This window comes from Sinocyclocheilus grahami, unplaced genomic scaffold (assembly GCF_001515645.1).
Source record: "Sinocyclocheilus grahami isolate Dianchi unplaced genomic scaffold, SAMN03320097.WGS_v1.1 scaffold264.1, whole genome shotgun sequence".
Taxonomy (NCBI): Eukaryota; Metazoa; Chordata; class Actinopteri; order Cypriniformes; family Cyprinidae; genus Sinocyclocheilus; species Sinocyclocheilus grahami.
The window spans coordinates 310,757-323,305 of NW_015505443.1; the positions used below are offsets into that span (position 1 = coordinate 310,757).

General features: G+C 37.0%; 1 protein-coding gene across 2 annotated transcripts in view; it reads left to right on the forward strand.

The window, feature by feature from the left end:
- Positions 1-981: 981 nt before the first annotated feature.
- LOC107599297 (glucagon receptor-like) overlaps positions 982-12,549 on the forward strand; it is an 85,411-nt gene continuing 73,843 nt past the window's right edge. For both annotated transcript variants that reach the window (XM_016290844.1, XM_016290846.1), the window contains exon 1: positions 982-1,230. The gene's annotated coding sequence lies outside the window, so the exon portion shown is untranslated. The remainder of the gene's footprint in view (positions 1,231-12,549) is intronic.

Sequence of the window (12,549 nt, forward strand, 5' to 3'; positions counted from 1 at the left end):
TGTTGAAGGGAAGTGTCTGGTCGAGTTCTTCCTGTACACTCATTAAAAGGATAGGTCACCCAGAAATAAAACTTGTGTCATTATTTACTCACCCTTCTGCCGTTCCAGACCTGCATGCTGTCAGTTTTCCATGGAAAGCAAAAGGAGAATTGTTGAAGAATATTAACAAAGCCCTTTTTCTATGTTGTGTAGTTTCTATGTCATTAGCACGGCCAAATAAAAATGTCCTCAACCCTCCCCCATCTGCCATTGGTCAAGCCCATGTCATTGGTTAAGACAATTGGTGCCGAGTCTCAAACTGTGCAGATTCTTCAAAAATTCTCCTTTCGTGTTTATATATATAAAAAAAACAACAACAGTAAAACCAGTGAAATATTACTGAATATTGGTGCAAATGGAATATAATAGTTTTCTATTTTAATATATTTTAAATGTACGCACCATCTGTAATTTATTCCTGTGATTCAAAGCTGAATTTTCAGCATCATTACTTTAGTATTCAGTGTCACATGATCCTTCAGAAATCATTTTAATATGCTTATTTGCTGCTAAAGAAACTTATTATCGGTGTTAAAAACAGTTGTGTGGCATTCATATTTTTGTAGTAACTGTTTTTCAGGATAAATAGGAAGCAGTGTTATTTTAGTATCATTGTTTTTATTAACAGTTGAATTGTTTTTTCTTTTTTCATTTTGACCCAGAAGATTGGGTTAAACATTTAACCCAACCGCTGGGTCAAAACAGCCCAATTGCTGGGTTTGTCCCTATTTTACCCAGCACTGGGTTGTATTTAACCCAGCATTTTTTAGAGTGTAGTATTTGTTGCCATATACTAGCTGAAGTAATATAAATAAAGATAATGTCACATTCAGTAAATTGAACGTTACTGTCTTACTCTGTTGACCGTAATTAACGCTGTCATTTAGTTAATAGTATAATGCAGTCAGCAGTGGTCGCTGTGCTGTGTTGGTGTCAGGCTGATGGTGCAGACACGCGCTCTGCAGCTTCACTTGGAGCGCTTCATTGTGTTCGTGCACTGGAGCTCATGCGTGTCACTCACCGCAGAGCAGTCAGAGCAGACTGATATTCTCCGAAGGATTCATCTCGCCTCAATCCATTCAGGATTGGATTACGTGTTAAATCCTGCACCGGGATTCGGTTCTGACCCTCTGAAGATGCCCGCTTGTGGATCGCAGATTGGGGACTTTCGCGGAATTAAACGAGCTAAAGGTACAACACTTTTGATGTATTTCTCAACTGTGACTTTCGAGACAATTTTAAGTTTTTTTTTCTTTTTCCCCTGAACAGTGGAACTACATAATATTGCTGCTTTTTTTCGTTTTTAAGAGCAAAAGGGAAAGTTAATAAGTAGAAGCGACAGTTATTCTGAGAATCACAATAGATTATCCATACGGATTTTGATTTAAATGAAACTGTTTATTTTGGTGGAGAAAGTAAGTAACACCTAAAGTAAATCTTTTGGTTTGTGCAGGTTACTCTTGCGAAAGAGAACTCTTAAAAACACGTTGCCTGATTGCTTAACCTCAATCTTATCAACGCAGGAGTTTAAGAGGACAAAAACATCACTCAATGTAAACTAGCCTACATAGAAAGATATAACATATTTCCTGAAATCGTATTTTTGTATGCTTACGAAGGCGAATAGTAGCCTAGCTAAACTTTAACATTTCTGTTTTCTATTCTGCATTTAATTTTTTTTTTTTGCCAAATGAAAGTAGCTAGTGACATTTTATTTTATAGTTGTTTATAAGAAGAGCATATGGTAGACTATAAACACTACTATTATCTTGTAGTGTTTTCCACAGTTTAAACGGATCCTGTCAGTTCTCGCGCCACGCGCCGTCTGTCCTCTCTCTCCCCGCGCGCGTGGCGCGAGAACCGACAGGAATCACTGACAAGCAAGTTGTTTACATTTTATCTATCCATGAATTGAGTCAAATGACCATTTAATCGTATTTTAATAACATATTTGCTTATTGTGAAATTGCGATAAAAGTGTAGAATAATGTTTTGCGCTGGGCTTGTTTCTAGATTTTAGCAAACAGTCACCAAAGAAGCGAAGCGGGAGCTGGAAAAAGTGAGAGATCGCTTGTAGTTCAAATGTATCGATACATTTTAGCTGATAATTTGTTACCTTTATTCTAACTGTTCGGAAACGGTAGGTTGTCAGTCATGAAAGAAGTTTTCACAGTTGTGTTTATAGTTGGTTGTGTTATGTTAGTGTTTGTTGTGTTCATGTTTTCTTTTGCCACTTGATATTTCTCAACTGCATTTATTGTTAGTATTAATATTATTTTTACATGAACTGTGTAAAACCATAAGTGTTTATCTCTCCATATGTCTTTGATTGCAACAAATTAAAAACTATGTGGTTTAAATGATCATATCTCCTAGCATATTCATATATATTATATGTGGGGGGCAGGGGTGGATGAACAAAAACGTCTCTAGGTTACGTATGTAACCATGGTTCCCCGAGGGAATGAGACGCTGCGTCGAGTCGCTTTGGAAACGCCCTTGGACTGCACAAAACAAAATTGCTGACTTGTACATCCGTACAATACCAAGAGACGTAAGAGAGTTGCTGTCAGTGTGGAAAGAGAACAGAAAAGTCCATCAAAACATCTTGCTGTGGTGCTGAAGTGACTGTAATGATCTACTACAATTTTTTTTATCTGACCTTTTGCCTGAAACTCATTCTCCACTCCAATTTAATAAGATTTCAGTTCACATTCTAGGTTGGATTTGTCTGTAAATATATATATATATATTTTTTTTTTCTAGTTAGACCAAATGGATATGTGAATATGAGTCAGATATGACACACAAAATAATTGAAACAATTCGTTTTTTCTAAACAAAGGATACAAATAGAAGAGACTGTGCCACATTTAGACATGACTCAGTACTTAAAGGCAGGGTAGGTGATATGGTTCAAAACATTTTTTGTTATGCTGGTTAAAAGTCTCTTCACATCCCGAAAGCAATCAATAAGTTAGGTGGTCTAAATGTATTTATATCATCTGTGGAAGGTGTAGGACCATAAAATGCTCATCCAATCATATCTCTTGGTCCAAGGACTACAATAGGCTGTCCTACCTGCCTGTCAAATTATGTATTTACCGCCGCACACCCTGTCCGCACAGACATGATACGTCATCAGCACGTTCCATTACGCTATTGCAGACCGAGCAAGAATGGAAGGCGTTATTATTGTAATATTATGCACTTTGTACTGTAATGTTTTCTCACTGGTGAATGAGACATGAGGTAATCTGACAGCATTGAAATCAATCCTCCACCATCGCCGTCTCTCATTGTGTCGCTGGATAGCCTCCAGGCTGCCTGTGTGCATTCATGTGTTTTGGAGGACGCCTGGCTTTGGGGAGTGATTATGCAGGGAAGGTGGGATCTTGCTTTTAAAGATAGCTTGCTATTGCTAGCCACTCTGAAATAACCTACCCTAGTCTCACATTAAAAATGTACATGTGGTGAGATTTCTCCAAAATGATATAATGGTGCTTCTTGCACATTTCTCGACACTTTAAAAGCTGAGAGCAGGTTCACTTTCGTCCAAACTGATGAACGTGAATCTGGCAATGTTTTAGGTTAGTTGTTGTGCATATTGCAGTATTTCTGAAATGAAATGTGATAGGTGATACTAAAGGTTAATGCTTTAAACAGCTTTTAAAAATAACATATACAAAAGAAAAAACTCCACTATAAACCTAACCAATAGTGTTAACCAACCCAAACGTGAGATAAAAAAAAGTCATTTACTGAAGCAACCTTGGCATTTTAGCTTGCTCTTTTATCGTGACTCGTGTTTCTATGGACTCGTACCTGAGTGCTCTGTATTGCAAGTGCAGTGCTGTACCAGGTGATCTACTGAGCAAGTTTACTATGTCAGAAAATCTGTGCATATGGTCGATTATGTGATGCGAACATTAAAATTAGTTTACAAATAATGTACTATGATAACATGTTTTATAAGGGCATACGATGGTATTGTGCAAGGAACTGCATAGTAAGTCTTGATTAATCTACTGATTTAATAATCTGCCCCAGTAATCATGATTTGTGTGAAAAGGAATAAAACTTGTTGCTGTTTTACTGCCATTTGGTGTTCATTACAGCTGGAAACTGCCATTAATTATATGTATAGGTACAGCTTTGGACTTTGCACACATTTGGATTTTTTCCCTATGTGTGCCTATGTTTAGCAGATTTTTGACTAGTTATGTCTACATTGCAGCTTATTCTGGCCAAGAACCGATCAAGAGAACATTTGACTGACATTTGAAATATTAAAATAGCACTGTCACATCACAAAAAGTTAGAAAACACAAAAAGTTTGAAATGAGTAAAATTCTGTTTGTACAGTGCTGATGATTTCACAAGCATAATTTAGAAAACGAAGTGGAAACAAAATTCTGTTTGTGCATATCTAGTTAACCTGCTACCAAATGCCTCAAACAAAACGCTGATTAACTTTGACTATTCCATTGATTTAATTTTTGCTCGGAAGTGCTCATTACAGTAACCTGGCTCACGGAAGTTGCGTAAAGCCAGCCAATCAGATTAGAGCTCGCTGCTTCAAAAAAGTGCTTACCATTTTTGCTTGCAGTATGTTTGTGGACTTGAGACCGTGCTGTCCAATGACGTGGGGTTACGAAGGGGTCCACGAGTTCACCAAGAGTTTCATTGCACGGTGAGTGATCACACGTGCTGCGATACACATACCCTGAGATAATAAGAGCCCAGCGCTCATGTGTGCTGTATGTGCACTTACAGGTGTTCAACAAGTACAAACAGTGCCTGAGAGCTGTAGGAAACAATAAGCCTTCACTTACTAAATTAGCATTGACTTCTCTGTTTTTAACCAGCTCAAATTTTATTGACAATCATTCCCGCTTTCCTTCTCGTGGTGTGTTAAACGAATCAGCTCTGAGTTTATTAAATCTGTCCAAGTACATGAAACACTGCGCATGAAGCTGGATGCTGGTCAAGGCTCATTTAATAAAACGTTCTCAAACACACATGCTCTTTATCTCCCTGTGAAATCACATTACCGCTGTCATTTGTCCTGTAGAGAGACAGACACTCATGACGTTAACACAATCTGACTCCGTCATCTGTAGCTTAATCAGTCTTAACCAGGCGTGACGCGACAAGTGATCCGTCTATCCCAATGGAAACTGAATATGCAGTGACACACACTTGCAGCTAAACAGAATATGTTATATGGTTTTGTGGAGCTGGATTTTTAATGTAGTAATAATAATGATAATAATATGCACATATTTATCCACTTGTCTGCATTTGTATGTTGTTTTATACAGATATTCAACCTCGGTAGATGTGCAGATTAAAAAATATATTTACGTATGGAAAAATCTGAAAATATAAGAAATCACTGTCTTAATATTTTTGTGACAGTTTCACATAGAGATGGAGACGGACTCATTCTATGTGTGATGGTGTGTTTATCACAAAAGTGCAAAGCAGCTAAAATCCCATTATCATAAAACAATAATGTATTTTTAATAAAATGATCCAAATATGTTATAGAAACAAATACTGCATCTCTGGTTTATACAGTAAAGGGCATTAAAGTTAACTCACAATTGCTTTCATCAGAGCTGTGCACAAAATCAGGAAATATTGGATCACAAGGTTTGAGTCTGATCCAGATCTCTCACTCTCATTTCCTACAAAATTAAAGTAAAAAAAAAGAAAAGCCCCTAAGGTGGCAACACAGCTCCAGATGTGAGCTCAAATATCGCTAATCATCATTTGCATCAATTTCAATAGATTATCCTGATCTCTTTCATGCAGCAATCTCTCATCTCTGTGAAAATTAGTTGCATGTTAACTGAGTTCTTAAGGTAAGTAAACTGTGTCATAGAAATACAAAAAAAGCAACTGCTGCAGCTCGCTATACATTGTAGTAAAATTACTAAACAATGAGCAAATTTGGTCCACCCTGTTGATATACATCCACTGACATACCACTGCAATTTTGATTTATTAAAATAAAATGTATGCAGGTGTATTAGAGCTCATTACGCAAAATGTAATTAATGTCACCAAATTAGTGTTATTTTAGTATCATTGAGAGACTGATAGATTGGAGTTTTAGTAATTTTGTTGTAATACTAATAATAAAACCATGATCCGCACTCACAAAAATAGGTGTCTTTTAGACATTGATATTCAAATAAGGTCATATATCTGTCTTTATCACAGAGAGAAACATTAAGTTTAAGTGTCTATCATGAAGCTAAACCAGTTTAAGCATCCTTTTCATGCTAACACAAATGGGCATGATTGAACAAATTCTCTGGATATAATGGCTTATATTCTCCATTTACAGAAAGCTCAAAGAGAAAATGACACAGTCGTACAGCATCACTTTTAGTAGACTCTACAGGAGGACAGAGGTGGTGTGCTGGAGAATGTTACTCTCTCATCTGTCCTCAGGACACATGTCATCTGTCATCATTACCGCTAACATTTTTCCAACACATTTCATTTGTAAAGAGATTGCTGTTGCATCTGTAAATGCATGCCTTCTGTTATAACCAAGGAGAGCTTCTGATGTAATCACAGAGAGAAACTTTCCAGTCATTATAACAAAACAAACCCTGACAGTGCTTCAGAGATGTGAGAGACGCTCACAGTCCTGCTTTTGTATTGAATATCAGTATGACTGTGATTCGGCCACAGTTAATCACAACCATGCTGGCATCCAGCACAACCTCACCTCAACCTCGTATATATAATAATACTTTTATACATATAAGTTTTATTAACCCACATCACAGAACTGGCCTTTTTTTTATTTAATTTTTTTTCATTAAATCAATACTCAATGGATGCACAAGTGATACAGTTCCCACTTTGGCTTGCAGGCTCGTGTAGACTGAGTAAGGCTCAGTGCTTTCAAACACGTATGCTTCTGTTTTTGTGGACCACAATAAGCTTTTAAGGAACCTTCATGCAGCACTTTCCATACAACATCAGTTCACATGCTGTGAAGTAAGAAGTACAAAAATCGCCATTATAGTATCATACAATTATTTAATATGCCCCATATGACTTCAGAACACCCCAAGTCATATGATAGACTGAGATTTAAAAGGATAGATGTCAAAAATGAAAATTGTCATAATTTACTCCCTCTCATATCGTTCCTTCACTTTCTTTCCTGTATGGAAACAAATAGAAGATATTTTGAATAATGTTGGTAACCAAAACCATTTCAGGTCTAACTGAATTCCATATGGGCAAAAAATACAATGCAAGTCAACACAATACAAATCAAATGGACCCAACACTGTTTGGTTACTAACTTTTTTTTTTTCAAAATATCTTCTTTTTTGTTCCACAGAAGAAAGAAACTCATACTGGTTTGGAATGACATGAGGGTGAGTAAATGATGACAGAATTTTCTTTATTGGGTGGAATAATTTTCATTATTTAATTTTTGGGTAAAACATTACATTACATTTACATTTAGTAATTTAGCAGACGCTTTTATCCAAAGCGACTTACTATTACATTAAACATGACTCCATTTCATTTCATTTTAAAATTTTAAAACATTCATCCAAATTAATTGAATGTGCTGGAGCCGTGCTCTTGTAGTGAGTTCATGTACTCTGATAGACTATGCTATGGCACTTTTCCAAAATGCCAAAATACTTGATAAATTGTATGCCATTGTTATTTTTTATGGAATAATTGAACCCATTATTCATGAACAGCTTTATGAATAATAGTCATCTTGTCTGTGACTCAAATGAATTACCTCTGCATTAAATTGTAAGAACCCGTCAATGCACCGGGGCTCTTGCACAAACTGAAGTGCTTGTCACTGTGCGTGGCATTTTTTCAGTTGAATTGGACTATGAGTGGCACTCTGCGAGAGGTAGAAAAACATTACAGTCACTTGCGTCATCAGAGTGGACTCCTGATGTCCGTGTGTTTAGCATGGCCTGTTTTTGTGTGAACAAACAGGAAGAGCTGACCTTGATCTGTGGCCTACGTGCTGACCGCTGAACCTTGACCTACTGGACACAAACACACTCTTTATGTGAAGAGACTACTTCTGGCCCCTGCTTGTTTTGTGTTAAGAGTTTAAAATATGTCATAGAACTGCACACTGAATCCAAACATGTTTTAAATGGTGTCAAGTTAGAGGCACAAGCTCATATGACGGTGCAAAAAGCCCACCTTGTTGACGTATAGGCTATTTACACTAATTCCACCTACCAATGTCTGGTTGGGCCACACACAATTAAAAATGACATTCACCATAGTGGTGTAGCGAGTAAGGCATATAGAAGTAGCTTCTGACGTGATCGACCCAAGTTAGAATCCACCTTTTGCCGTACTCCCTCTTCTCCCTTTTCCCATCACGTATAAGATCAGAGGGCATTTACATTCAATGAAGAAAGTATTAGAAAAGTGGAAATAATGTGCATATCAAGTGTTAAATTATGAATTGTATCGGGGTTAGGGGTAGTGTAGGGAGGACTTTATTGTCCCAATAAGGTGGCATCCATTTAATAATTTTAATACATATAATAATTTACACTCTACATTCAAAGAGTGTAAATTCAAGCTGTTTAATGGCAGTCAGCGGGTTTTGCAGTTCATCAGTCCAAAAGAAGTGAAATAAAGTGCATCCATCCATAATAAAAAGTGCCTCACATGGCTCCGGGGGTGAACAAAGGCCTCCTGTAGCGAATCTATGCGTTTTTCTAAGAAAAATACCCATATTCAATACATAATACGGGGAAGTCGTGGCCTAATGGTTAGAGAGTCGGACTCGTAATCCAAAGGTTGCGGGTTCGAGTCTCGTACCGGCAGGGATTGTAGGGGGGGGACTGAATGTACAACCCTCTCTCCCACCTTCAATACCATGACTGAGGTGCCCTTGAGCAAGGCACAGAACCCCCAACTGCTCACCAGGTGCCGCAGCATAACTGGCTTCCCACTGCTCCAGGTGTGTCTGTGTTCACTGCTGTGTGTTCACTTTGGATGGGTTAAATGCAGAACACTAATTCCAAGTATGGGTCACCATACTTGGCCACATGTCACGTCACTTTCTTGCGCCAACTGTTGTACAGCCCCGGGAGGATGACGTAAGATGTCAGCATTGCGTATGCGCCGGTGAGTCTCGTGAAAACCAACATTTGTTTACAGGAGCAAAGGAAGCAAAGTTTCCTTACTTTAGCAAAGGAAAACCAGTCTCCTCTTGGCTTATATCGAAATCCTCCGACATTCTTCTTTACAAATCCTCGTTTTGTACTTCTAATTCGTGACCGTTGTTTTGTTTTGATCTCTCCCCTGCGCTTCCCGGTTTGTCACTTCTGAGTGGAGCATGCGCAACGCCGACGTCCTACGTCATCTGCCCGGAGCTGCTTCCGTGTACAACAGTGAGTGCAAGCTAGATTAAATTGATTATTACGTTTTAAATATGGTTATGTTTCTTACAAAAACGCATCGATTCACTACAGGAGGACTTTGTTCACTCCCCACTTTTTATTATGGATGTGCACTTTATTTCACTTCTTTTGGACTGATGCACTGAAACACCCGCTGACTGCCATTAAACAGCTTGGAAGATCAAAGACAATTTTTTATATAACTCCGACTGGATTCGTCTGAAAGAAGAAAGTCATATACACCTAGGATGCCTTGAGGATGAGTAATTCATGGGCTAATTTTCATTTTTGGGTGAACGAAGCCTTTAATGTATATTGCTAAGAAAATACTTCTGTTGTCAATTAGTGTAAACAGCATCTAAAGTATGCTACTTACATTTAGTGAAAATAGTCGCTGCCTTTCTATAAAGGTGAATACAACTAACGTGTAAGCTTTATACTAGTGGTAATGGACTAACGAAACCCTAATTTTGAACAATTTACCATACCATACCATATCATAATGGACTCTTGAAATTTGCATATATTATACTGTTGAATTAATTTCACATTATTAACATTCAATCAAATCAATCAAATGGTATATTCCCTCCACTTTTCAAGTTGTTCATTCACATTTGCATTTCACAGTGTTGTGAGAATGAGACAGGTTGGCACAGTTTTCATTCTTTTTTTGAATATAATGGAATAAACATTAAAATAATCCAACTAGGTGCAAATTTATTTGCTATTGAATTCGCTCCTGAATGAAAGCTTAAATCCTGTCAAAAAAGATTTCATTTAGGAGTGAGATTAATAAACAGCTGCACCCCTTTAGTGTGTGGTATCTCTTAAACATGCACTAAAGCTTTTCAACACTTTGTCAACAAACCCCACAACCTGAGTCAAACGTCGCTGTGTTGGGGATGGTACAACAGCAAAACATATTTTTAAGGCCCACTCACACTATAGATGCTAACTATAATGATATATATAACTATAAAGCTTTAATAATCATTCTAATTCTTTGAGAAATAGGGAACTAAAGTAATGGCACTGGAGATCAGTATTGTTGGAAACACTTTCAAAAAAATGTCCAGGCGATGAAAGACTGTGCTCACTTCACTAGCATGAACTGGTGAAAACACTGATGTGTGTTGATAATGCATTACCTCACAGTTTCTATCTGTTTGTCAGACTCTATACAGAGCAGTGACGAGGCCTGAGCTGGTGTTTGTCGAGCTATTATCCCATTAGGTGTCTAGCTTTTTAGGGAGTTTTTAGGGACTGAAATCCTTGGTATTATATTTATAGCTTTGTTGTGGCTATATACATTACAATATTATGTAAAAGATCATCGCTTCTTGCACATTTCGCTGCAGTTTCAGTTTCTGCAAAGTAAAATGTTCAGTGATTTCCCCTAAAGGTTAATGCTTTATTGCGTTTGAAAATAACATACCACCTCTAATAAACTCTACACTAAACTTAACCGACAGTGTTGTTAAAAGCAAACATGAGATAAAAATGCACAAGCAAAAAAAAAAAGAATAAATAAACACCTCTAAAAACAATAATCGTGCATTTGGCAAGTGTGTTTATTATTTGTCAGTATACACTACCTTTCAAAAATCTGGAGTCTAGTCTAAGGATGCATTAAATTGATATCAAATGTGACAAAGACTTTTACACTGTTACAAAAAAAAGACTGTTTTAAATAAATAACTCAATCCTCAAAACTCAAAAAAAAATCCTGAAAAATTATATCACCGTTTCCACAAAAATACTAAGCAGCACAACTGAAATCAATTATTTTAAATTGTAATATTATTTCACAATATTACTGTTTTAACTGCATTTTTTGATCAAATAAATGCAGCCTTGGTTAGCATAAGAGACTTTCAAAAACATAAACGATCCAACACCCAAACTTTTGAAGGTAGTGTGTGTTTTTGGAGTTGAACTCATGGCCTTTGTGTTGCTAGCATCATTCTTTACCAGTGGAGCCATAGGAAGACACTTCAACCCTCAGTGTACATAATCAAGTGAGACATTTACAGTAAATAAACAATTAATGGAAGATAAGTGGGTAAGGAGCTAACCTGATATTACCTGATATCACCTTTTGCCCACTGTTTTATCAGATCTATCAGATCCAAACTCAGTGGAGCTTTCAAGCTTGAAGATGTAAGTGCAGTGACTGAGAAATACTAGTGGGCTGTTGTGGTGGAGTCCTAGTAAAATACACCAGATTGCAGTAGTCTGCCGAATCTTGCACAAACTAGATCCTATGTCCTATATAATAGTCATATGCCTGTTTATATTGTTAGATGCATTTTATTATTTGCATTTAGCATTATTTTTCCTTGCTCTCCGTGACCCTATCAGAAAAGACCTCAGTTTCTGAGTCACAACCCCTTGAGATCCACTAGGTTAAAGGAGAAGAAAAGTTGCTCTGCCTTAGTCTTTTACCTTTATTAAATGTAAATTCCATTCTGAATTGCTTTTAGCATTAGTTTGTGCTGAGGGGAAATAAATTATATGGTAGCCAGGAAGATAACATTGCTTTGTATGTACATCTGCATGGCTGGCTGCTTAACTTGATAAATCCATTATTTATGTTCTGAGGCGCTTGCATGCCAGCTTCTGAAAACTTAATCGGAGAGATATGAAACAGTGTCACCCTAAACTATGCTTCTCTCCAAAACATTTGGGAACAAATGAGACCTTCTTCACTGCCCAAAATAAGAATGTAAGTTCAAGAGCCTCCAGGCAATTTTATGTGGTTTACTTGATGTGTAAGAACATCTGGGAGGGCATATGGGAGCATGTCTCTGAAAAAGTGGAAGTGTGATTCAGGGAAACTCAGAACGAGAAAGACAACAGGAGAGGAAAAAATCACTTATAAATGAAGACAAAATGAAACCAAAAAACAGATAACGCAATATTATTATTGCACAGATGTGGAAGTGAGAGATCCACACAAGGAAACCATATAAAACTGGAATAATTTAGATATTTTCTGTGCTAATGCAGCATCTGGAATGTCAGTAATTGCAAGTTAAAGTATATATATATATATATATATATATATATA